The 27,163-nt window shown below is 43.2% G+C and overlaps 1 protein-coding gene across 1 annotated transcript in view; it reads left to right on the top strand.

Annotated features, from left to right (window-relative positions):
* MADD (MAP kinase activating death domain) overlaps positions 1–27,163 on the top strand; it is a 2,427,721-nt gene that overhangs the window by 1,462,929 nt on the left and 937,629 nt on the right. The gene's annotated exons all lie outside the window — the stretch shown is intronic.

Genomic DNA, 27,163 nt, shown 5'->3' with positions numbered 1-27,163 from the left:
AAAAAAAAAAAAAAACGCTTAATGTGTGATTCTGTCAACTGCTGTACAGCTAAATAATGGGAATAGAGAGGCAAAACTTGCTAACCGAAGTTGAAAATTCAGAAATTGCAAATATTTTTTTCTTTTCCTCAGCAGCTGGCATGTATACTTTGTGTTGCATTCCTCTGTGTGCACATACCATCCAGAGTGGTTACCATGTGAGCTTGGCTTGACTGGGTGAAACTGATGTCCTTAGTGATGCTGCACAGATGCCAGTATTGCAGTGAAGAGGATCACTACCACCTCAATATGTATGCTGGCATAAAGCACTCTCTGCAGTCCAACCCCCCTCCACAACCTGCTCCCAGTCTGACTTCCCCAGTACTCAAGCAACTAGTTAGTCTTGGGTTATAGTCAGGGCCTTATTCCCTCTGCTTTATAGATTCAGGCTTCTTATTTTGTGTTTTATCAAAACAATTTATAAAAGTTAAAGCAAAAATATCTTGGCACTAATTGTGCTGATGGCTTCTGCAGTAAATAGGGTTCTGTGGCATATCTGTTGCACACTTTATTTTTATATTGTGCATTTTGAGTACAGTGTTGTATATATGTTTTAAAGCTCATACTCCACTGTATTTACTGCCAGCAGAAGATCACTCTTCGCATTTGTTCCTTTTTAGGAACCGGTTTCACAGTTGAGGATTCCTGAAGTGAACTAACTAGTGAGGTTATTCGTTCCTGTACACTTAAGCCAGTAACATTTTAGAACCAAACTGACTAAGTGGCAAAGCATTCAACTGTACTTCTTGTGCCCAGAGATTAACTAGAGACATGGGAGACTGAGGGGAGGCAAGGGGAGCACTGGAGTGGTTGCATTGAATGACTAATATCTTTCCTTCCTTATGGAATGGTGTGTTTTTTTCTGCTGCAGTCAGAGATCCTCTTATGGAACCAATTGGATAAAATTTCCATAGGCATGCAAGTCGTGATGTGCTTAGTATTATTGCATGCTTGTCCTTAATGAGGTTTGGCAGCTCTTTTTTATTTAACAAGCACCCCATATGTCTTCTCTGTAAGACTTACCTATTTGTGTTATGGTAGACTCTTGTTCCATGAGAAGAAGAAACAAATGGGCCCTTGGGGAAGAACAAGGCTGAGGAGCAGTAGGGAAAGTAATGGTCAAAGAGAAAAAAAAATCTCTCTACATTTGTCTACAGAAGATATTCCAGACTACAGACCCTGGGAACTTATCTCCCCATTAGCTTGACGAGTCTGATATGCAAAGCTATGGAACGCATCATCATGGACCTAATAAACAAGGATATAAGGAGTCTCCGAACTCTGGATCCCACACAGTTTGGTTTTGTGTAGGATAGATCATGCCTGCTTAACTTGGTCAACGACTTTTGAGTCAGTCACCAGAGCTGTGGATGAAGACAGTGTGGTTCATACAGCCTACCTTGAACTGGCCAAGGCCTTTGATACCATTCCCCAGTGGCTCTCCTCGATATGGCATAGAAAAAACTCTCTAATCTGCAGTAGGATGTCATCTGTGTCCTGCTAAGTATTTTCCCACCCTTATAATACTGTAGAAAAAAAATGGACATTGGTCAGGGACCAGATAACCTGAAGCCAGCACTGAGGAAAAGAAAATTACACAAAGTAAAAGAAAAGCCTTTAAACATCAAATCTGGGCTGTGTCAAAGCTGAACTCACTGAAGACTGCTTTGGTGTGTTTGCCTGCAAGCTGCTGTTTCAGCTAAGTTTGAAGTTATAGATCATTCCAGGTTGGGGGGGGGGGGTGTTGTGAATTTTTTTTTTTCGAACAAGCACAAGTACTGTGCTTCTTTCCTAGCCCTGATCTTCATAATCTATACATCAGTCTTTGACTACAGTAGTCATCCATACATCAGTCTTTGATGAAAATGAAAGGGTAAAGTTTCCTTGGTGTCATGTCATGTGGGGAAGCCGCTACAGAGGACCATATGAATAACCCATGAAGTTTGAGTACTGAGTAGAGCAAATAGATTAAAAAGTTCCAGTAACAGAAATGGGCTTGGGTTCTAAACACTCCTGTACTTAATCCCTAAAAAAGAATGACTTACAGCTTGGTAATTTCTGAATGCCTTTGCCTTCACTTAGAAACATTAAGTGCTAGTAGTACTGGACATGCTAGGTGGTCTGTTGGCACATCATAGTCAGTGAGGGTGCAGGCAATGCCTTTATATTTCATTGATAGCTATTTACCTTAAGGAGGGTACTTCAGTTTGAAGCTGTATTTAATAAATGTTTTATGGTACTAATAGTGACATTGTAGGGATTTATGCTCTGTAGTAAAAACCTTGAATAAAAAAATAGCAGCTGCAAAATCAAAAATAAAGAAAATTGTGGGGTAAAAGCAAGTGCGTGCTTGATAGTAGTGCCCCTGTACACCCCACAGGGAGTAGACTTCACCCTCCCCACAAAGTATTTGCTTAAATATGTTAATGCCATGGCCGCACAACTATTGCGCAACAGACAAAATGCCCATTCCACATTGTACTGGCAGCACTTTTCTGCGAGAAAAAACACACATAAAATGCAAAACAAGTGAATCTTCTTAAACTAAAGAGATGTTGATATTTCTTGTTGAACTAAAATGCTTTGTTTTGAAGTTAGGTTAGCAAACCTACCTACCTTTTTTGTGCCTGTTATGGGTGGTTCCTTGACCTCAATTCTGAGTTGTTTTTATCAGGTGAGAAATACGTTCCCTAAACCATTTCTAGTCATCCAGTTAATTAGCATTGTATTAAATTTAAACTGTCTTGTAAGTTTTTCTTCTGGTTACTTAAGCATCTTAGCTAATCAACTTAGAGAAGTAGGTCTCCCAGTGTTATGTGTTTATATTTATTTATTTAACTAGGTGATGTGGACTGCTACAAGACCCTTTTCAGCCACTACCTTGGCCCCAAAGCAATACAAGACAGAACATTTAAACAGATGTAAAAAAAAAAAAATTGACATGAATAATTAAGTATTGAAAATATGGATACACATTGTTTAGCAAGGTCGATAACCACATTGGTCGTATCAGTTATATATAAAATGTAGTAGTTCTGTTTGAAATAAGACGCAAGTGCACAGTTACAGAAGATAAAATAGTTGGTGGCACATTGCATCTTAACTGTTGCTCTCAACCTGCGTGTTTAACTGCAGAATGTTCACCGTAAGGGGTTGCAGAGACACCATGTCCTGCTTAAAGTCCATCTCCAAGTTTCAGTTTACTGCCTTTCTTCCCTTAGATAAGTAGATCCAACAACCAGACTTGGAGAAATGCTGCTTCTTGCTCAAATGTCCAGTGCTTAGTCTCCTGAGTACAAATATTTCATCCAGAAGTAGGCAAGCCTTCCTGTATCCATCCATTGTCTTGAGTACATTGAGCCCATTGGAGTGGGAGTTGTATACCTGCTTTCTAGGTTTGAAGGCCATGGTTTTCTTTCATGTTGTCAAGGTCCATGTGGTATAAGAATCCTTGTTCATATCAGATCCACTTCTAGTCCTCAGAACATTTGAGCGCACATTATATTTGTCTGTCAGTAATATCTTGTAACATGTAATCAAACATGTCAAGTTATGAGCAATGTAAAGGTGCACAAGAGTGCTTTTTGCAGGGGGACTAGCACCCCCATTTGGCACCTAACATATGGGGGTTTTGCCTTTCACCTCACCACCCTTCCTGTTTCACTAGGAGGCTACAAGATCAAAGTACCAAAACTAAACTTATGAGCCTAATGATCTTGCTACTATATGAACTGTACAGTAGTAAATGACCCCTCTGTGAACAGCTATCTGTGAGCCATTCATATCAAGCTGCCTATCCGCAGTGAGGTACTTGAATAAGCAGGAAGAATAAGGTTCTACTTCTTATGTGGGCAAGCTCTTTGAGTCTTTGACTGTCTGACAGCATATGATGGTTTCCTACGGAGAACCATATTTACCCAATTCAGAATTCTAAACCAATGACCTAGCCTCTTTGTGGGTGTTAGGATTTTAAGAAACTGTAGGCTTTCATGTTTGGAATCCTTGATGGGCCATAGGGGGTGGATTCATCCTTTCTACCCATGAGAATCTGGCTTATTTTTTGTAGGTTTCCATGTGCAGCAGTGGCTGCATACCCGTGGAGATGCACTCCATGATTTGTGACATGAATCATGTAAGCAGCATTATTACTCTTGTACTGCAGTCTTTGTTTTTTGCTAATTATAGAGTTCAGGTCTTTCTTCTTGTTAGGAAAAGTTCCTGTGTTCATGTGTATGATATGCATCCTGCATTTTATGATGGTAAGCACCTTCTAGGACTGGTGAGGTGGCCCCTGTCGTGAACTTAGGAGTAGGTTAGAGTTTCTTCACTGAAGACTGGTAGAAGTCCACTCTGTTCTAGAGACAAGTTTGCATTTTCCATAACTGTCTGGTCCTTGCTGGGAAGGATATTTTCTCTTGTTAGCAAGCTTAGATTTATCCCAGTCCAGTTCGACAATAGTGGTGGTAGATATGTGCCTCTGCCTCACATTTTGGGAGGGGCATTCTGGGGTGCTTACTCTACCCATCCCCATTTGATCAGCTTGGACCTTATGGAGCAACCCCATGAGTCAACCAGTTGTAGATTGTGGTAGTTGAAAGCACGGTTTCTTTTCCTATAACTACTCGTTCTAACTGAAGAGAATTGTCGATGTGCTAAAGCCAGAATCTGTACCGCAGCTATAGAGATTTCAAATGTTTGTTTCTTGACGTTTGACAAACATGTAGGTTGTCACCCTTATGGACTTTGATATGATGCCAGTGCTAAGCCTGGTATAGGCCTCTCCATCTCATGCACCCCAGTGTTCTGATAGTTGTATGGTGTTTCTAGTGTGCTTAATTTCCAAGAGGCACCTTTTACCCTTTTACATGCTTTCATAAACCTGTGAGTAATGTTTTGTTTGGGGATGCTGAACTGCCTGAGCTGTTTGTTTCTCTTGTGAGCGTAATGGTTATAAGATGCTTGTTTTTGAAACACTTTAGCAGAGTGAAGCCACTTCCTGCTTGTTACCCCAGAAATAGTCTTTCATTTGGAGAGCTCTTGCATCTCATGAATTCTAGCATACTTTGGCTTCTGTTCCCCCCTTTCTTATGTTTCTGTCTACATAGAGCTGATAGGTATTCTAGTCATCCCACCAAGTTTAGAGTCATCCTTTAGACAGGTAATCTTGGAAGCTGCTCTGCCCTCAGAAATGACTGCTGGCTAATATAGGCCTCAGAGCAAAATAAATAATTTATTGTCTTACCGTATCAAAAAGCTGATTTCTTTCATTGGTGGTCATGTTGGGACCACGTATTATTTCACTTCTGTCACTAGACAAAATGTTTGTCTTTTGATGTGTGCAAAAGGGTGTATTCATGTACCACACTGGGGTTTAAGACCCTCAACCTGCATCGCATGTGTGAAAAATCTTTTCTGTTGGGATGCGAGTCAGCTCTGACAACATTTTAGGATCTCCTAAGACTGGACTAAAGGAGGATCTCTTCCAATCCCTGTGTGAGGTTGCTCATGGAGACTCCTACATAACCCATTGTAATTTGTTTTATGCAGGTGCTATGGCTAGGGCTTCTTGCTCAGGTGTACATTGCTGAGGTAATAGTCCTCTGGAGATTGTATCAGCTGCTTTATTCTGTACACTGCCATTTCAAGGAGGGAGTGCTCTTTGTCCAGGCCTTCTAGGTTGTTGTCATCTGTATCGTTATGAGGAAGAAGAGCACCTCCTCATCATTGCAAGGCCTTGTTCTTATCCTAAGAACTAAGCCAGTCATGCTTTGGTATCCACCCTTTATGAACTCCGAAGAGTTTTGTATAGTGACCTTCCTTCCTTCAGCATGGTATGGGTTTGCTCTGGGAGGGAACAGCTCTCTTTTTTTCCTGTCGGATCTGGCTTGGACAGCCATTGTTTAGGGTTTGTAAAACTTGGGCTGTGCCAGTCACTATTATCCCTACTGTCCTCTTTCCCCCTCATTTTTTTCTCTAGATTTTGTCTAAAAGTTCTTGACAGGCCCAGACTGCTCATTGGATGAAGTGGAAACTGTCCCCCTTTTATGGGGGGGGAAGGGGTGGCAGTCAGCCCTGATTCTTTGCCAGAACTGAGTAGATATTTGTGGATTTATTATTTGTACTGTCTGGAGGGAACACCAGGGGTGGTTTGTTCATCGCTGTTATTGCAGGATACCTGTTTGGTGCTTAGCTCTTCAGACAGTTTTGTAGTTTAGTAGGTGTGTCTAAGTAGTTCACCCTAGTTTTCTTTGATTGGCATTGCTCCCAGCGGTAGGTTACCCCTTAAAGTTCTGTCAGAGCCTCAAATTATCCCAGATGTTGGCTTCTGTGGCAGAGGCCAAGTGGTGGTGGTAGACCATCCTGATCCCCATTGTGGGCTGATTGCCTTCTGATAGGCTAGCCTGGGAATTCTGGGGGGATTTCCTCCTCCTTTGCTTATAGTCCCAGAGGGCTAGGGCCACTATTGTTTGGATTCCTGTTCATTACATTTCTTTTTTTTTTTTTGGAGCAGAGATGTGTATTGTTCGGATCTACTTTATTAACTTGAATGTTCAAAAGTTCGAATGCATAAAGATCGACACATATGCAACAAACTCTTAAATGTTCGAAAGTTGTTAAAGAAAAAAAATACACAGAAAAAAAAAACAAAAAAAAAAGATGTAGGCAGGGGGGCAAGCACCCCCACACCCCCGCTACTTAAATATACCAACTCTGCAATTGCACTTCATTGAAGTAAACGGAAATCTCCACCTGTGGAGATTTCCATTTACAGTTTTTGATGGCTTGCACTTTCGATGCATATGGTTCGATCCATATGTATTCATGGTTTTATGCTTTCACGTAAATAAAGTAGACCCATACTGTTCTTGATGATATTTCTTGCACTTTGAGAAGGATTAGGAAGCCTTGCTTTAACAGCATGCATTTGGATGCAGTTTATTTCTCAGGGTTAGTCCTAATTTTTTATTCTGGGTAAGAAAGCATCCACACTTTTCATTATGTCATAGCATATTTGAGGACCTGAGCATTGCTTTATATTAGGAGGAGTTTGTGGCAGTGGAGCCACCATCTGTTTCACACCTCCTCCTGATGCTGTCTTTCTGGTTTATGTCCCATGGGTTGGTCCATATTCCCAACCGAACTTTGTGAGTGCATTCCCTTTTGGCAATCTGTCTCTTCAGTATTAACAGCTGTTTACTTGCTGAAGTTGGAAAGATAGCTGACCTTTACTTCTTTTCACTTCTAAGTCATTGAAGTCTCGGCTCCCACATGGGTGGTCTTCTGTGAACCATTCAGAGTAAACATAAGGGTTCCTGGCTTTCTTGGCTATAGAGTCTGGCTTCTGGGGTCTCCCATTTTGATGCAGCATTGCAGTGTGTTACCTTATCCAGCAGAGGTATGTGGCTACACCTTCCCTGCAGAGTGTGAATGCTCATTTGGTACTTTGCTTAGTTTCTAGTTCCATTCTTGCATAATTTCTCTTTCCAGTGGAAATGCCCCTGCTGACAATCATACTCTCCCTCCTTCATTCCTGCTTTTTAGCAGTGACTTTAGAGGCCATGTGTAGAGATTGGTCTCTTTACGATGAGTAGCTTACAGATGTTCTTTTGCATCACTCTTGTAAATTGTTAAGCTTAAGGATCATCTGCCAAGGATAGCCTAACATTCAGCCAGTATACCAAAGCCTTTAGATCTTGAGTGCATCATACTTGACACGTATGCTCCCCTCATAGGGGGGCATAAGGCTTAAAAGTAATGTACTGAAACAGTTACCCAGAACTTATTTGCCGCCAGTCAGAATGTCGCTATCACTCATTGGTTTGAATACCCTTTGCTGTGCTGAATACCTAGCCATCCGATAAGTGTCCTGTTGGGGTCTTTTTTCTTTTAACTGTTGGTCTTGTTCTCCTTTGGTTACCTGGAGTTCTTCATCCAACAAGGGAAATTGTCAGTGTGGGAGGCAGATTCCCCATAAGGATAGTCATGAGCAAGTCTCTCTCTTATTTGGATGCTTCCTGTGACCATACCTCCTGTTGTATTTATAAGGCATTTATGCCGAATGCTGTTAGAAGCCAGTTGTCTTCCCTGGCCATCTGTCTTAAGAACCAGAGGCTTAAACAGTTAGCCCAAGGTAGCATGGCTGAATTGATTTAACCTTGAGGTATTTTTGTTAAGAAAGTCGCTAAGAAATCTTGGCCGGATTCTTCCAGCCTCCACTGGACATCTCTGTGGAAGTGGGTGATTGTTCTGTAGGCCATCCAGTGTCTGCTTCAGATTCCTCTGCTGCAATCCTGTCAGAGGCTGGGATGGGTCCTTCTTTTTGTACATCCTGTGAGGCTTTTCAGACGTCTGCTCCCAACGTTGAGGGGGGACTGCAGTTATCTCTGAAGCCCAAGAGGGATTCCACAAATTCTATTCAGGGAAGAAGTTTCAGGAACTCTTATTGAATCCCATCGGGGTTTGGAATCTCCGGTGTTTGTAAGGGCTGATGTTCCTACCAAAAAAAAACAGAGAAGACTAAACATTCTTCTGTACGTCCCAAGGACCCTCAAAGGGAGTGCGGGAGTTTACTCGGAGCTTGTTTAATGCCTTAATGGCTCAGAAACCTCCACAAGGGGTTTCTATGCCTACCCACTGTTTGGACTTCCATCTCCTTCCAGAAGTGCTAGGGAACTTGATTCCTCTGAGGATTTGGAGTCTTATCAGGGGTCCTTGTCTTACTTTTCCCAGATGCCTTTTCCTTTGGCTTATGGCTCTGATGGAGTCCATTAGCCCTGCATCTCCAGTTGAGGAGTTGCCTTTTTGGTGACTTAGCCAGAATGATGGAATACTTTAAGATTTTTCTCAGCCACCTGATATTCAGAAGAGGTGTGTTATAAGTTGTTTCAGGTGAACACACCTAAATCTTCTGCAGTACCTCCTGTGTTTGCTGCTTTGTTAGAGACCTTTATAGCTGCCTACAGGACTCTCAGCCCCCTGCTTCAAAGAAACTTGACAGGTTCTGCGAGATTTCTGAAGATTGTCAGTTCCTGCTGATCCTGCTGTGGTGTCAGTCTCCTCTGACAAACCTTTTAAGCTTTTGCCTTCAAACAAGCTTCTGCCTTCAGATAAGGATAATAGAGTAATAGAGAGAATTGAAAAGGTGGTCTATAGTGCTTCCACTTTGGCCTTTAGGGCCATCAATTAACAGACCCACATGACCAGATATGTTCTGGTCTTGATTGCCAAGGCTTGTCAGGTTATTTCTGAACTCCCTAATTCTGAAGCAAAGTCTTCTGCTCTCTCTTTTGGATTCTAACTCTCAGGTGGCTCCCACCCCATCAAGTGCAGATATGATGATGTGGATGCCTCCTCCAGCGCTGCTGCCATTGGGTCTGCAATGAGGCATTACTCTTGCCCTCACCTAAGTCATTCCCTGAATGTATTAAAAGCCAGGTTGCTGTATGCTCATTTAGATAATAAAAATCTCTTTGGGACTGCTGCTATGCTTGTCTCTTCAAGAAAAAGGTAAAGCTTTACAGGACCTTAAACATATTTTGTGCCCCCTTTCCCTACGTTCCAGAGGAACTATTCTACTAGGTCTGCTTTTGTTTGCAGGTGACCTCATCAGGCCACTAAAGACTGGAAGTGTGGTAGATGAGCTCCTCCTGCTAAGTCTTCTCAGGCTCCTCAGGCTCAGAAATCTCCTTCAGCTGACAAATCTGCTTCCCTTTGACACTCCCAACCCCAACCCTCAGCCAGGTTCCCTTGTCCCTTCGACGCTCCTCCTGTCTTCCAAACTGGCATGTCATCATCACATATTCTTGGGTTCTGTCCATCTTTCAGAGTTGCTTCATGTGGAAGTCTCTCCCTCCTTTTTCAGGGATTCTTAAGCCTCCTTAAGGGCAGTTACCTCAATTCTCAGAAGTTCTTAGAATCCTGGTGGACCAGGGAACTGTTAAGCCTGTCCCTCTTTCCCAAGTAGGAAAAGCAATTTCATCCAGAATGTTCTTTGTTCCTGAAAAGGAGGGCACTTGGAGGCCTATTCTGGATCTCTCGTTGCTCATCACCTTTCTCAAAGTTCTTTCTTTTTGGATATGCTCTCTCCAAACCCTGTTTCCTCTGTTGCTGTCACAGGCTTTTCTGGTGTCCTTGGGATCTGAAGGATGCTTACCTTCATATTCTTATTCACCCTGTTTACAGGAAGTTTTTTTCTCTGTTTCTTCCTCTCATTTTCAATTCTGTGCTTTACCCTTTGGCACCTCTAGTGCCCCAAGGGTTTTCACAAAATGTCTAACTCCTGTGATGGCTTTTTGCCAGCTCCATGGCATTCAGATTTTTCCTTATTTAGATGACCTGTTGAGTCAAGCACCTTCTCTGAATTGCCTTTTACATTCTCTGGAGTTCACCATGTCTCTCCTTCAAAGTCTGTAGTTCATTATGAAATTCCAAATGCCTGTCCTGACTCCCTCTCAAGATCATGTGTATCCGGGCTGCAGGATTCAGACAATGCCAATGTTGACCTCTCTTCCACCTCCAAAGGTTTTCTCCTTTACATTGCTCTTTCAGTCTCTTCTTCCTCTGCCTGACATTCCAGCCAGAGAGTTTCTTCGAGGTCTGGGATTCATGGCCTTTTCCATTCCAATGCTCCCTAATACCAGACTGCATTTTGCCACCCTCTAGATTTCAGAGTGCCTCTTCTTGTATCAATCGGGAATTTGAGTGGTGGGTTCAGCAACTTACCCTCATCCTAGCCCTGCCCTTTTAGCCTCTGGTTCCTTCTCAAGAACTGTTCACTGATGAACCAGACATGAGGTGGAGGGCCTCCTGTAGTCACTTGAAAGTTCAAGGTTTTTGTGCCTTCCCATCAGAAGTGAGACTGTCATCATCAGAGATAAGAGCTCTTATTCTGGCCATTCAGGCTTTTTGCCTCATGCTGTCTTAAGGTCTTCTGTAGGGTTACACAAACAACATCACAGTGATATATGTCAGCAAGCAAAGAGGCTCAAAGTCTTATTTGCAGGCTGACTCTTCAGGCCTAGGATCTGGGTGTCAGTTGTCAGCTAACACTTCAGGCACTGTATATTCCTTCAAACTCTGAGCTGGTCCAAAACGCAGGCTCATGAATGGATGCTTCACAGAGACTTGTTTCTGGACATAGTCCATCAGTGGAATATTCCTCATGTAGATCTTTTTGCCTCCTTTCTGAACAGGCAGCTCCCTCTTTTCTGTTCTAGAGTGCTGTGCTGTTGGGCGTGGAAGATGGATGTCCTTTCCTTTCCTTGGAAGGGATGTTTCTGTATGCCATCCACCTTCTGATCAGCATTGCAGTATTCAGTCCCTCACTCCATCCTCTTTTTTATTTGGTTACCCTCTTGGCTGGGGGGTCCCCTTTTTACCTTCTGCATTTTCTCCACTTGGATGTGCATAGCCTCCTTTTTGTCCTATGGAGACTGTTCTCGTCTGGGGAAATTTGATTCTGGGTAGCTGCTTCCGTACCTCACCTTTATGCCTTATGTCCTGTGTGGGGGAGCATATGTGTGACGTTTGGTGCTTACAACATCTAAAAGCTTTGGTATGCTGCCTGGACGTTGGGCTGTCCATGGCAGGAGGTCCATAAGGTTAAGAATGCTGCAACAGTGAAGAGAAGGACATCTACTGTTATGGTAAGATTTTACACAACTGTAATTTCTCCCAGTCTTCTGCTTTGTGTAGCAAGTTTTGAAGGTACTATTATCGTGGTGGTTCTCCTTTCAGTGTTATGGAATGTTGTGGATTTTTTATTACTCTTTCTGATTTCACATCTCATTGCAGAGTTCAGGGAACCTCAGTGCCTCTTGTTGGCTGCGGTGAATGAGGATTTAAGCGGTCTGTCCTTCAGAAGGTACAGGAAATCTTGTCTTAGCCAGGTTTGCCCCATTTGATTTGAGTGATAACTAGTGCCATTTCAGGGTTTAGTACATTGAATTTGTTTCCTTCTGACACATTTGACCTGCTTGTGGGATCCTAGGATGCCTTCTATTTAGTCTTCAAAATGGAAAGAATTTTCAGTCCCATCGCCACTCTGATCAGATACGTGTATATATTTTTCATGTTTTTGATGCCTGTATTGCTTGGGCTTGCTTTTTTATTCATGAGCAAGGATTAAGGCCTGGCTAGTCAGCCATCCAGCACCTTTGGGAACTCTGGCTGTCCATCTGTTTTTGAGGAACATGTCTTTTTTTTGGTGGGGCGAAACTTGGATTTAATGTTCAGTAAGTTTGGTTGTCTGCTTTTGGGCCTGCAGGTTTGGCAGTATTCAAGTTTACTGTTGGGCTGTTTTCTTTCCTAGTAGCTCAGTATCTGTTAAAATGGTACTGGAGCTGCAGTAATATAGGTGTGGTAATCTCCTTCATCCCCTTTTGTGGTCAGGCCCTTGCCTTGAATGCACTTCTTAATATATGGTTTTCAGGTTCATGAATTAATCCATTCAGCTCTATTTCTTGCTGGTAGAGAAACAGAGAGAGAGAGAAAAAACCCTCCTATACATGATGTTTCATTGCCTGCTGTGGGTATTGCTGAAGCGTTTTTTTCTAGTTTTGTTGGATGGATTTGTGGTCTGTCTTCCTGGCTTCATAAGGGGTAAGGTCTGATATCGCCTGCTAGATTGACAGTTATGCTATCTTGTGATATTAGGTGTTTGCATATGTTGGGCCTTACTGTAATTATGTCCTCCTCTCTGGGCGTAGTTGCTTCCAGTGTTTGCTTTAGGATATCTTTTTGCAGACACCGGCATTATGACTTGTAGTTCTGTGGCTATCACTTCTGGCATTATGGGATTAAGCCACCACTCAGGAAAGGGACCAGTCATGCCAAGACTGTTCCAGGACCCTAGTATCTTAGCTTTGTTGTGGTATGCTTGTTCTACTCTGGTGGCTTAGTGGTTGTGATACATCCTGTACATAGAATCTATCAGACCGTATTTTCTGTAAGGTATAATACATGAATCCTTACCATCTTAGTTGATCTAAAAGAGGGCCATCCTTAATGGGTCAAGAGCATGTACCCTTCATCCCCTTGCAAGTGAATGGCCCAGTCCAGGCAACATCAGTTTTTAGAGTTCTCCTGCAAGTCATGCAGTTATATTGTAACAGGTTGATTAGTTGTGGAGGTGATACATTTCCATCATTTTTGATTTACAGAAAGGTACTCAGTGCTAGTTGAGAGATGAACTGGCAAGTGAGGATATGATACCTCTTTAGTGCATGTGTAGTCTGGGGTGTGTAGCCATTTTTGAGAATGAGAGCTTCCAAAACGTATGCTGAATTCTAATTGATGGAAAGGATGAAACCAGCCATATGATCCATAAAGGAAGAACCCCCTGTGGATTAGTTGATATGGTAAGAGCTTTTTTGTATCTTATTTTGATCATTTTATATCATTTTCAGATTTAGAACTTATTGATGTCCTTCTGTTCACTTACTGCAGTGTTTTTAAGCTGAGGGATCTCCCACCTGAAGGCAACATGACGTCAGCCAGCATGCAAAAGTCTTATACTACTGTAGAGTACATGGGATGTCATACATAGGCTGTTGTTGGATGTAGGCCATAAAAACGATGTACACATGTACCATCCTCAGAACTTTTTGCCACCAGTCAGAATGACATTCCTACCATTGGTCTGATCATTTCATCATTCATGTCTTCAGCTTTTTGCCAGAGAAATGCCCCATTGGGGAATATTTTCTCTTACTATTGTTTTGGTTATGTCATCCAAGAAGGGCAGGTGCCAGTGTGGAAGACAAATTCCAGATAAGGACAGCTGTTTTCAGTGTCTCTCTTGCTTAGGCCCTAACCATGACCACAAGTCCTGTAGCATTTGCCAGTCCTTCATTCCAAAGACCTTTGAAGCAGGCTTTCCTCTCTTGGTATGTATTTAGAGAACCAGTGGCTTAAGTTGCTGGCTAAGTGTATAGAAGGTACCCCGGGTTCCAACACTAAGCTGGTGAAACACAAGGCCAAGTAACCTCATCCTGCAGCTTTCGCTGCACTTCAGTGTCAGACATTTCTCCTGAGGTGCTTGTCGACCTGGAGGTTCGTCTGACTTCAGCCACAGATTCACAGGCCGAGCCAGTTCTGAGGCCATCTTGTCTTGGGCTGTGAGCATGTCTGTGGATGTTGAACAGACGTCCGATGAGGATGTCCTGGAGGGTCCTAGTGGGGTACCTGGCACTCAAACAAGTGAAGAGATAGTTAGATACATTTGAATCTAGGCCTTCATCTGGTCCTCCTACGTTGCATAGGATTTTTTTCTCCTGTAAAGAAAAAACAAAACACTAAGCATTTGTCCCCTACTAGAGAGGCCCCTACAGATTGGTGGTCCTTTTTCTCAAAGCTTGTTTCAGGTCTTCATGGCACTCGAGCCACCTTCCTCTCAGCCTGCTCCTGCAGCTGCTCCCCAACCCTCTCACTAAAGGATTAGGGACAATGACTTATCTGATGAATTTTCCTCCGATTAAGAGGAATCTCTGGATTATTCCACAAAAAAACTTCTCCCCAGGAATGCGTTTCCCCTGAAGAGGAGTCTGTCGGTGCTGACTCCCCTATGGAGGATGTATCCTTTGGTGAAACTCTCCTGAAAGTGGGAGAACACTTTAAGTGAGATACTTCCAAGTTTATGAAGTCCAGAAAAGATGATATCAACTTCTACAAATTGATGTCCCTGGCCCCTCTGCAGTTCCACCTGTGCATCCCGCATTTCTGGATGTTTTTTACAATGCTTCACAAACCCCTGACTCCCAGGCTTTGGCTCCCAAGAAGCCAGACCACTTCTAAAAGGTCCCTGAGGATCCTAAATTCCTCTCTAGGTGCCCTGCTGCAGACCCAGCAGTTATTTATGTAGCTACAGATAAACCTTCTCCCTTCTCTAATCTTCTCCCATCAGGGGGAGAGAGTAGAATCCTTGAGAGACTGGGTAAAAAGGCATATATGTTAGCCACCTTGGCTTTCAGGGCCATTAATCACCCGACACATATGATAAAGTACTCCTTAGAGCTTTTGCCTCAGGCTTATAATGTCATTGCAGACCTTACAGATTGAAAAGGAAAAGCCTTGGCTCTGTCTATCCTGGGAGCTTCCTCCCAAGTGGCAAAACATTCCATTAAATGCAGCTATGATGCTGCAGAGGCTTGTACCAGGGCAGCTGCTACTGGTTCAGTTCTAGGAAGATTTTCCTGGATCAGGCTGCAGCCCCTCCAGGATCACTTCAAATCTAAATTAATGGATGCACCACTAGACAATTCAGCCTCATTTGCTAAAGCAGCGACCTCTCTAAGCCTCTACAGGAAAAAACAAGGATCTCGAGGAGTTGAAATACACCATTGTTTCTCCTGTGCCCAGGTTTCATAGGAATTTCCCTTCTAAGCCTGTTTTTGTCTATAGCTACACTCAATGCACCTCCTGTAAGTCTTCAGAGGAGGCAAGAGACAAAAGAAGCCTAGGAGTTCTCAGCGATCCAAAGGCATTCATTTCCTGACAAAGCAGGGAGTCTGTGACTACCCTGCAGATGTCTCCCTTTCCCCTCTTTCCCTTCACCTGTCAAACACTCCCAAGGCTGGGATAGCATCACCCAAGACACCTGGGTTTGTTCCATAATCTAAAAAGGATACTTCATGGCTTGGCACTCCACGCCCACCTTCGGGGGCATCCCTCAATCCCCTGAGAGCAGTTTCCCCTCTTCTCAATGCTCCTTTCATTGCTTTGACAACAGAGCTCCATTCAAAAGATCCCTTGACCCTCAAGAGGGAAAGGCTTCTATTCAAGAATGTTCTTAGTACCCAGAAAGGATGGCCCCTGGTGACCAATACTGGATTTATCCCATCTCAACACCTTTCTGAAGGTTCCAACCTTCAGAATGTTGACACTCCAAACTCTATTCCCCCTTATCTTTCCACAAGGATACATGGCATCTCTAGATATAAAAGATGCTTGCCTTCACATCCCCATTCACCCCATGTTCAGGAAATTCTTGCATTTTTCTCTGGGTTCCTGGCATTTTCAGTTCTCTGCCTTGCCCTTTGGTCTTTGTATAGCACCACGGGTATTCATAAAATGCTTGGCTCCAGTGATTGCACACTGTAGACATTTGGCCATCCAAATTTTCCCATACCTGGACGACCTGCTTTTACAGGCCCCAACTTCCTACGCTCTACTCCAAAACCTAGAGACCATTTCCCTCCTCGGAAAACTGGGACTCACCATCAACTACAGGAAGTCAGTCCTCACTTCATCACAGGACCACATTTTCCTGGGTTGTTGAACCCAGACAGACATTGAGTGTCACTTCCATCTCAGAAAGTTTAGAACCTTTGGTCCTAATTTCACTCCCTTCTCCCCTTGACTCACATCACAGCAGGGAGTTCCTGAATGTGCTGGGATTCATGGCTTCAACCATTCCCATGTTAACGCCCCACATGAGGAAATTCTGGTGGTTCCTCAGATCAGTGTTGGCCCAGTATTCTGACCCATTAGAGTATCCAGTCCTCCTCATTCCTTGCTTAAAGAGGAAACTGCTCTGGTGGATTCAACAGATAGACTTAAGTCTAGGTCTCTCCCTGCATCATCTGGCCCCAGTCCTAGAACTCTATACAAATGCAAATGCATCAGATGTGGACTGGGGTGTGGCCCTGGGCAAATTCACAGTTTAGGGAATTTGGACTCCCTCCCAAAAATGAGAACACTTCAACAACAGGGAAATGCGATCATTGCTACCAGCTCTACAAGCATTTCAATCTCTCCTTTGCCAGGGCCCTCTATAATTGTTCAAAGACACCATGACAGTCCTCTGGTGTGTGAACAAGTGGGGGGGGGCCAGCTCCTGTTTCCTTTGTTGGTCGACTCTTCTGTTATTGGAATTTTAGGCCCAATATCACATGACTGTTCTGGCAGTCTGCATTCCCTCCAGCAGGAATCTCATGGCAGACTCCTTAAGCAGTTCCCTGACTCAGTCCCACAAATGGATGCTTCACAGGGACATGTTCCTGGACATACTTCAGCAATGGGGATATTCCTCAAATAGAATTATTTGCCTTCCTCCTGAACAGACAACTTCCAAAATGTTGTGCCAGAGTCCCAAGTCCTCTGGTTTGGAAGATAGATGCCCTCTCCTTTTCTTGGAAGGGGATGTTTCTGTATGCCTTCCCTCCACTTCCTCTAATATCAAAGGTCCTATTCAAGATTCGACAAGACCAACCAAAAATCTTGCTGGTGGCTCCCTTTTGGCCAAGACGGCACTGGTTTCCCCTCCTCCTACATTTAGCCAAGGGCCACCACCACAAGTTACTCCACAGCGTAGACCTTCTCACACAGAGCAAAGGATCCCTAATGTACCCACATCTGTCAGCACTACAGCTGACACTGTGGGTGATAGGATTCAAATCCACTTAGACACCTATTCTCAGAGGACGTGTTCAGGTTTTTGCAGGTGGCCAGAAAACCTAATACAATAAAATCTTGTTTTCAAGTGGAAAAGTTTTTCTGTTTGGTGTCTCTCTAAGAACCAAGACCCACTGACAGTGTGAGAGTCCCAGTGGTTCTGTCTTAGTTATGTGAATTGCTCTATGCTGGCTTGGCTTACTCCTCTGTCAAACCACACTTCAGCAGTTTCTGCTTGTCTGCCTCTTTCTCCCCATCTAGCATCCAGATTTGAGGTGTAACAATTACTTAAGAGCATCCTTCACATTAGGCCTCCTAGGAAACCTATTCCTCCTCCTTGGGACTTTTAATTTTGTTCTACAAAAACTGACCCTGGCCCCTTTTGAGCCTGCATCCTTGGCCTCCATCAAATATTTCTCTTGGAAAAGTGTTTTACTAGTACTAAATGCAGAACTCAAAAAAACACGAACAGCTGATGAAGTAAATGGAATAAAATGAAACGTAGTCCAATATTTAGTGCTTTTGTTCTTTTTACTTAGACCTTCAGAAAAGAGGTTCTATAAGTAAATAGAATGAAAGCGCTAAATCTTGAACTCTGTGTTTCATTTAATTCCATTTATTTCATCAGCTGTTCCAGTGTTTGTTTGGGTTATGCATTTGGTATTTGTTTTTACCCGGTTCTCCTGTTTTAGTTGTCTAAGTGTTTTACTAGTGGCCTTGACCTCAGCCAGAAGGGTGTCAGAGCTTCAAGCCTTTTATGGCGGTGCCCCCCTTCTTGGTATTTCATAAGGATAAGTTGTCCTTGAGAACAAATCCTTCCTTTATGCCAAAAGTGGTTAATGAGTTATCCCTTAACCAATCCATTCAGTTACCTACCATCTTCCGTTCTCCACAAAACCACAGTGAGAAGGTACTACACTCCTTAGGTGTACACAGACAACTTAGGTTTTACCTGGACAAGACTAAAGCTATCAGGAAACCTGATCAGCTGTTTGTGAGCTTTTATCCCAGGGCTCTGGGTTTACCCGATTCCAAGCAGACAATTTCTTCTTGGATTTCAAAGATTATTTGCTCTTGTTACATACTGCATGAAAAGAGAATGCCTTCACCTGTGAAAAGCCCACTCTGCCAGGGCTGTGGCTTCCTCTAAGGCATTCTTCAAGGGCTTGGATAACAGCACCATCCTTGAAGCAGCCACCTGGTCCTCTATCCATACCTTCACCAAACACTACAAACTGGATAGCATTTCCAGATCCAGAGCTGGGTTTCCTAAAGCCATTCTACATGGCTTTGTTGAAAGCTCCTCTGCTCCTCCCTTCCTTCCTTCAGCTTTGGCACTCTCCCTCAGGTTAAAAATACTGCAGCAAGTGAATAGAAGTACATAGAACAGTTGTGTAAAATCTTACCATAACCATAGATGTCCATCTCTTCACTACTGCAGTATTCTGTCCCTCCTTCCTCCCCCCTGGTGTTTTGTTATACTTGGATGTGGTGATCTTTTATAGCCTTAGTCTGGCATTCCTCCTGGGGCATTCAGTTCTGAGGATGGTACATGCATATGTCGCTTTTATGGCCTACGTCCGACAGCAGCCTATGTGTGACGTCCCACTTACCCTACAGTAGTACAAGACTTTTGTATTCTGCCCAACGTCTGGTTACTTTCAGGCAGGAGATCCCTCAGGTTAAGAATATTGCAGCAGTAAAGAGAAGGACATCTCTGGTTATAAGATTTTACACAAATATTCTTTCTCCCTCACTTCCTTCATTAGGACAGAAGAAAGTGAAGTGGGACTTTTGGGTTCCTTCTTCCTGGTGCAGAAATAGCCATATTTGCATTTCCTTTTCCATGCTTCTGCTTCTGCCACATTTCATAGTGGGCAAGTTAGAAATTCCAGAATCTCACCCTGCTTGCAGTTTGGTGGAGAAAGTGATTCTGGCTCCTTATTTTAAGGACCCTTGAAGTTGAGAGTTAAGTTAATGTTTCACCCCCCCCCCCCCCCCGCTCCCTCCTTGTGTCCTTTTGTCACTTTTCAAGTCTGTAAATTAGAATTGTCTTCATCTGGCTTCAAAAGAAAGTTAAAACTATGCATTGTGGCGCAAGAAGTCATCCCACTATATTAATATGGGTGTAGCAGTTGTACTTTAAGGTGTGACTTCTGCAGTAGTATGCAATTGTTATTTCTCAGGATGATGGCTTTCATTGCAGTGTGAATTTGTATAAACTTCTCAAGCTAACTGGGATACTAGTGACCATCTTTGTGGTAATCATTTCATATTTAATATTCCCATTTTGTTGATTGAGTACCTGATATATTGTTATCCCTTCTGTGACTGCCCAACTAGCATATTTTCATGGGTATTACTGGTTTAGTAGATGCTACCAGTTACTCAGCTTACTGGCATTAGTATTCAGTTTTGTTGACAATATTTAGCTTGTCATATCCCACCAGCTGATACAGCTTTTGCCTTTTTTCTATATACTTTGGAAATATGGATTTCAGAATTAGTGTGTGTTTATATTTGGCAGTTTTTAAATTAAGGTTGGATGTTCAATTATATGCAGCTTGGCTCTCCCAAGCAAGGTGGCTGCATCATGTAGAACAGTTCTCTTTAGGAAGCTTTTCTGGAGGACCTTGATCATGAGATATAGCGGATGAAGAACTGGCAGTAGAAGAACTGCTGTGTGTTGGCAGAAATTGTTAACCTCACCTGCTGACTCTCTTTACCCTAGAGAGTTGATGTTCTTCATCTCACATTGCTGCAGTCCTTACACTTGGGTAGTCCGCTGTCCTCGGTCGGCCCGAATATCAAAGTATTAGGCTGACGTCGGTCAAGGCGCTTAAGACTGACATCAGGACGTCAGGGTACAAATGCGCATGACCGACGTCATATCCTCAGTCTTTTTTACCGCATGGTCCGATGCAGAAGCAGCGTTGCAAGTGCCGTTCGTTCTGAAATTTTTCAATTCGGAGTTTCAGACCGAGTCAAAGTTGGCTAAGTACCCGTTAGAATATTTTAGTTTTATCTAGCCTCAGTGGTTTACTGGATGTCAGAAAAAGTGAATAACTGTATTTCTTGTGGGAAGCAGATACCGCATAGAGATTATCATACTTTGTGTATTCCTTGTTTGGGGCCTGAGCACGACGTTGTTGGGTGTCGCTTTTGTGCTAGGTTTAATAAGCGCACTATTAGCGAAGGTTAGATTGTGCCAGGTTGGTCTTGAAGCGGTGCAATTACAATATGCCGCCGGATGCTCCGGCCTTCTTCAAGAAGCGCAAAGACAAAGCAGCTAAACCCAGGCAAGAAGAGTCGTCCGTGCGGACGCCGGTTCTTTGGAGGCATCAGTGGAACCGGTGGTTCCACCGAGGCTTCTCTGGAGTCCCAGGGGAGACTTTGATATTGCAGGATGTGGCCTCTCAGGAGGCAGGTCAGGCTGAAGGGGCTTCTCAGGTTACTGTACTCCCCTCCCTTCCTAGGGTGGTTAGGCCCTCTCCTTCTGTTTCCAAGGCTTCTCCCAGAGGCAGGCCAGGTTTAGCTTCTGTTGGTGTCACTCCTAGTTCTTCAGGATCTGTGCCCAAGAAGCACATGCTCAAGATGGCAGAAGATTTAATTACTTTGATTAGAGGTTCTTTGCCCCCTCCTGATAAGAGGCCTAGGGTGGAACCAGAGTTGGGGAGTTTTGAGCAGGTTTCGGATGTTTCAGAGTCTTCGGCTGAAGACTTGTAGGAGTATTCTCCTTATTCTGATTCTGATTCTGATGTGGATGATTCTACTCCTTCTGCTTCTCCTCCAGAGGATTTTTCTTTTTCAGAGACTCTTCATTCTATGAGGGAACATTTTAAGTGGGAAGGTCAGGACTTCTCTGATTTCAGGAAAAGGCTTAGGGAATTTTTGCTTTTACCCCAGCATAGGCCTTTGGCTATTCCTCCTGTTCTGGATGTTGTGGAAGATGTGTTTGCAGAGGCTTCACTTAATCCTGATTCTTTGCCTCCTGCTCCTGTTAAACCGGACAGGTATTACAGGGTGCCTGAAGCTCATAAATATCTGTATAAGAGTCCTAGGGCAGACCCAGAAACAGTTAGTCAGGGACCTAAGGGTGTCAAGGCCTCTGTGGTAAAAATCCGGTTCCTCCAGATAAAGAGGCCAGAGCTTTGGATAGATGGGGAAAGAAAGTCTATACTTCTTCCACCTTAGCTATGAGGGCTTTGAATTGCCAGTTTCACATGTTGAAATATCAAAACTATCTTCTTTCTCAATTGAAGTCTAAGGTAGATGCTCTGGCGGAAGGCATTGAGTGTAAAGAATTACAAGATTTGGTACATGTTTCTGAACAGGTGGGTAAGCATTCTTTACAATATGGATTTGATGCTGTACAGGCCTCGTCTAGGGTGGCTGCCACTGGGTCAGTTCTTCGTAGGCACGCCTGGCTTAGGGATCAGAACTTATCTGACCATGTTAAGACAAGGATTTTAGATGCTCCTTTACAGTCTGATGTATTGTTTGGTTCTCCTGTGGAGGCAGTTTTAAAGAAAATGGAAGACAAGGCTAAGTCTATGCAGACTGTTAAAGATTTTTTGCAAGTTCAACCTCCGAAGTTTAGTAGGAATTGGCCTGCTAAGGGGTGGACGTACCCTTCGTATGATTCACAGTCTAGGGGAAGATCTAGACGTGGTAGGGGTAGAGCTCAGGGCTCTTTCAGACCTAGAACAGGGAGTTCACCTGCACAGTCTTCGGGTGAGGGCAGGGGCCAGTCCTTTCGTAAACAGGCCCAATGACCTACCTTTTCAGCTGCCAGAGCCTTCTTGTCTGGCAGCACCTTTGGGAGGAAGGTTGGCACTCTTCAAAGAAAATTGGAGTTTAATTACCCAGGACAGATGGGTATTGGATATTATACACCAAGGTTAAAGGTTTTATTTCCATACCTTGCCTCCTTTCAAAGGCATGCCAGACGTTCCTCCTCAGCAAAGAATAGAGGCTCACAAACAAATTTCTCTGCTGCAAATAGGGGCCATACAGCCGGTCCCTCTGCCAGAAGTAGGCCTAGGATTTTATTCTCGCCTGTTCCTAGTACCAAAGAAGGGGAACACGTGGAGACCAATTTTGGATTTATCTATCCTCAACACTTATCTGGACATTCCCAAGTTCAAAATGTTGACGTTACAACAGCTTTTACCTCTGCTGGGCAAAGATCACTGGATGGTGACTCTGGATCTCAAGGAAGCTTACCTTCATGTTCCTATCAGGCTAAGTTGCAGGAAGTATCTGCGTTTCGAGCTGGGACTTCTCATTATCAGTTCTCTGCATTGCCCTTTGGCTTATCTACTGCGCCCAGAGTGTTCACAAAGGTTCTGGCTCCAGTGATAGCTTTCTTCAGGCTAAAAGGAATACAGATCTATCCTTATTTGGACGATTGCCTGATTCTGGCCAAAGGAAGGACGAGCTTCTTCATCATTTGCAATACGTGATAACAGTGCTAAGATGCCTGGGGTATTCTGTGAACGAAATAAAGTCCAGTCTAGTACCCTCTCAAGACATGTGCTTTCTGGGTGTGAGACTGAATACAGCATCCCAGATGGCCTTTTGACCCCGGACAAACAAAAGAATCTTTCCCTTTACTTCCATCAATTGTCTCATCAGTCCAGGCTGACTGCAAGGACAGTCCTTCAAGCCTTGGGGTTCATGGCATCTTGTATTCTGGTGCTTCCCAATGCCAAACTGCATATGAGGAAGTTACAATGGTATCTCAAAATGTATGGACACAGCACTGCCAAGATATGGACACTGTCATTCAGATAATACCTTGCATTCAAAAGGAATTTTTGTGGTGGGCTCAGGAATGTCACCTAAACAAGGGACTCTCTGTGACCCGGCCAGAGGCGAGTCAGATTCTAACGACAGATGCCTCAGACAAAGCTTGGGGAGCTCATCTAAATGGAAAGTGGATACAAGACACGTGGCCTGTCAGACTACAACATCTACATATCAACTTGAAGGAGATGTTAGCAGTCCAATTTGCATTAATAGCTTTCAAGGATTTACTTCTTCCAGGGCAGGTGTTGGTTCTAACAGACAACACAACTGTCATGTGGTACATCAACAAGCAAGGGGAACACATTCTTATCCTCTATGCAGGCAAGCAATGATTTTGTGGGAGACTGCTCTCAGTTTACAGCTCAATCTTCAGGCAAGGTTTCTGCCGGGAGCACAGAACTCCTTAGCAGATGTGTTGAGCAGGCAATTATGGATCCCCACGAGTGGAAATTGGATCCTCATGTATTTCAGAAATTGACAGTGTTATGGGGAACTCCAGACATAGATCTGTTCGCTTCTCCACTAAACTACCAGCTGCCAAAGTTTTGCACAAAAAGGTTTCATCCCACAGCTTGGAAAGTGGATGCTCTTTCTTTCAATTGGAGGCAATCTTCATGTGTATGCCTTTCCACCTCTGCCTCTCCTCCCAAAGGTACTCCTAAAGGACAGACAGGACAAGCCAAAGATGATTCTAATAGCTCCAGATTGGCCTCGACAGCACTGGTACCCATTACTGAGAAGTCTGGTTCTGGAGCCTCCATGGCCTTTGCCTTCGATTCCACACCTGCTGTCTCAAGAGAACAGTCATTTACTCAATGTCAAACTTCACTCTCTTCACCTAACAGCCTGGCATATTCTGTTTTAAACCCTGGAGGGTCTCAGCTTCCGCAGCAAGTTTTGAATGTTATTTTGGAGGCCAGAAGGCCTAGTACAAGGAAAGTATATGCAGATAAATGGAAGAGATTTTTATTTTGGAGTGCAGCAAAGGAATTTGATGTTGCTAAGCCTAATTTAAGTGTGGCTCTTCAATATCTTGCTGAGTTACTGGACAAGGGATTGTCCTTCTCTTCTATTAAGATTCATGCTGCAGCAATTTCGGCTCACTATGACTGTGATCCACCATTGTTTTCTCATCCTTTGTTTAAGCAATTCCTTAGAGGGGCAAAGAATATAAGACCCAGCCAGAGCTCCTACTCCTGCTTGGGATCTCAATTTTGTGTTGGAGAAACTCACTCTACAACCTTTTGAGCCTGCAGCTACTGCCGAGTTGAAATATTTATCATGGAAGACTGCTTTTTTGTTGGCCATTACCTCTGCGAGAAAGGTTTCTGAATTACAGGCCCTTATGGCAGTTGAGCCTTTCTTAATTTTCCATAAGGATAGGGTATCTTTACGTACTAATCCTTCCTTTATGCCTAAGGTGGTTTCTAGTGTGGCTTTAAACCAAACTATTAATTTGCCTACTTTTTATGCAAACCCCCAAAATAAAGGGGAAAAGATTTTGCACACCTTGGATATACACAGGCAGTTACGATATTATTTGAGCAGAACTAAAGGGTTCAGGCAGTCTCAGCAGTTGTTTGTTTCTTTTGCTTTGGGTTCTCAGGGCAAGCCTGTGTCAAAACAAACTATTTCTAAGTGGATTGGGTTTTGTATTGCTTTCTGTTATTCCCATCATGGTAAGGAGGTTCCAGCTGGGATTAGGCCTCATTCCACTAGAGCTACTGCCACTTCTACAGCTTTTTTTAAGGGGGGTGGCAACTAAAGATATTTTGGAGGCAGCTACTTGGAGTTCAGTGCATACTTTCTCTAAGCATTACCACCTTCCACTTTACTCTAAATCTAGGGCTGGGTTTGCCACTGCTATTTTACAGGGCATTTTGGCAGCTCCTACTACTTTATAGTTTTGCCATCCTCCCTTACCTCTGCTTTGGGATTCTACCCAAGTGTAAGGACTGCAGCAATGTGAGATGAAGAACATAGTACAGTTTTGTACCTACCATAAATGTAGATGTTCAAGATCCACATTGCTGCAGTCCAATTACCTCCCTCCTTCCCTCTGTTGTTAGAGGCGGTTGTGTGGTTTGGGTTGTAAATATTGTACATATTGTATATATTGTTCATATGATTAGTGCAAGGGTGGTTGGTTGTTTTTTGCTGTCTTTTGGTTTTGACCTTTCTGTTTAGGGTCTTCTGACATCTGGGGCAAGAAAAGACTGAGGATATGACGTCGGTCATGCGCATTTGTACCCTGACGTCCTGATGTCAGTCTTAAGTGCCTTGACCGACGTCAGCCTAATACTTTGATATTCGGGCCGACCGAGGACAGCGGACTACCCAAGTGTAAGGACTGCAGCAATGTGGATCTTCGAACATCTACATTTATGGTAGGTACAAAACTGTACTTTTTTTTGTCTTGCTTCTTTTAACAAGGAAATGAACAAGTGAAGAGCACCATTTTCATCCATAAGCCAGTGTAACAATTATTTTCAGTAGCTGTCACGGATGCTGTGTAACTGCTACCTTTTAGAATATTAGTTTTCTCGCCTTCCTTTACAGATGAGCCCATGTTGTTCTTACACATATTGCTCATAAATTAACTGTAAAGCAGACACTTAAAAGGTTGCTGTTAGAAGGCAAAAAATATATAGCACAAATCCAAAACTCAGAGCTGCTGTTAGTTGAGGTAGGATACTCACGCTAAAACACTAGTAAAACTCAGTCCAAAAAGATGCGTGACTTTCCAATGAGCAATAAAATGAAAGTAGAAATTCAAACAAATAAATCCATGTAAGTTAGCAAATTGTTTATTCCAAACTCGTTTGGAATAAACAATTTGCTAACTTACATGGATTTATTTGTTTGAAAAAATATATAGCAATGTATTTTTGCAATTACAGGTCATATATAGAGAAATATCAGAAATAAATGTGTAGCATCAACAGAAAACTACTTTGTGTAGTGTCCTATAGTTTCCTTTGCAACATATTTTGAGGTTTATGCACAGATTTGTTGGTAGCTTGGTGGTCTGACATTTTGGGGTCTGAATGTATATCTTGTGGTGCTCTGCTAATTATGGTTTTGATTGTACAGGCTTTAGCTGTACTTCAGTTTGTGTTATTGTCAACTTTTATTTGCTAAGGTGGCTAAATGTATTCACAGGTGATGAGGTAAAGTGAGTAACAATGACTTTCCTTAAATGAAAATGCATATAGTATTTGACTGCTCTAGTGTTTGACCTAATAATTGACTTATGCTGTGGGTACCCTGCTGTTTCCTAGTTACAGATGTGTTACACTGATCAGCTCATGGCATGTCAAGTGTCACAGTTCTGAGTATGTATTTCTGAACACATGGGATATGTAAAGTAGGTATTCCCATGCATCAGGAGGTTGAAACAGGGTGCTGCATGTCAGGGAACCATTCAGGGTAGTACTACAGAAACGGGGCTTCTGTTTAATCAGTATGTACAGTGTTGTAGACCAGTTAGGTAACGTGCCTCCAGCTTAAAGTATTTGGGGGATAAACAGTCTAAAACGTATTTTATTGTAAGGAAGTTTCAGGATGGTTGAGATTCAGATTATAATTTGGCATCCAAGGTACTTTCCTTAGAGCCACAAGTGGAATATATGTAGGTTTGTTCATTCTAACAATTTAGCCACTGCTGGTCACATGGTTTGTAGCAAGAAATTGTGGTTTGGACCCATGATTCCTTGAACAGCTTTCCTGTACAGTGATGGTAACTCCAAGTGCCTCCTGACATTTACACAGACCATCCATATCTTGGTGCAGGAATGGCTTATTCCCTGGTACAGGTGGAGCTATGAGGGTTGCACTGTTTTGTTGAGCCACAGTTTGTGGTAATTTATCACTGCTTAAAAAAGGAGCTGCAGGACATCAAGCACTGATCTGTTGTGTCCAA

This window comes from Protopterus annectens, chromosome 9.part0, assembly GCF_019279795.1.
Source record: "Protopterus annectens isolate FY-2018-M chromosome 9.part0, PAN1.0, whole genome shotgun sequence".
In the NCBI taxonomy this organism is placed as follows: domain Eukaryota; kingdom Metazoa; phylum Chordata; order Ceratodontiformes; family Protopteridae; genus Protopterus; species Protopterus annectens.
Note: the sequence above shows the minus strand (reverse complement) of the source record. Positions and strands in the feature narration are given on the sequence as shown.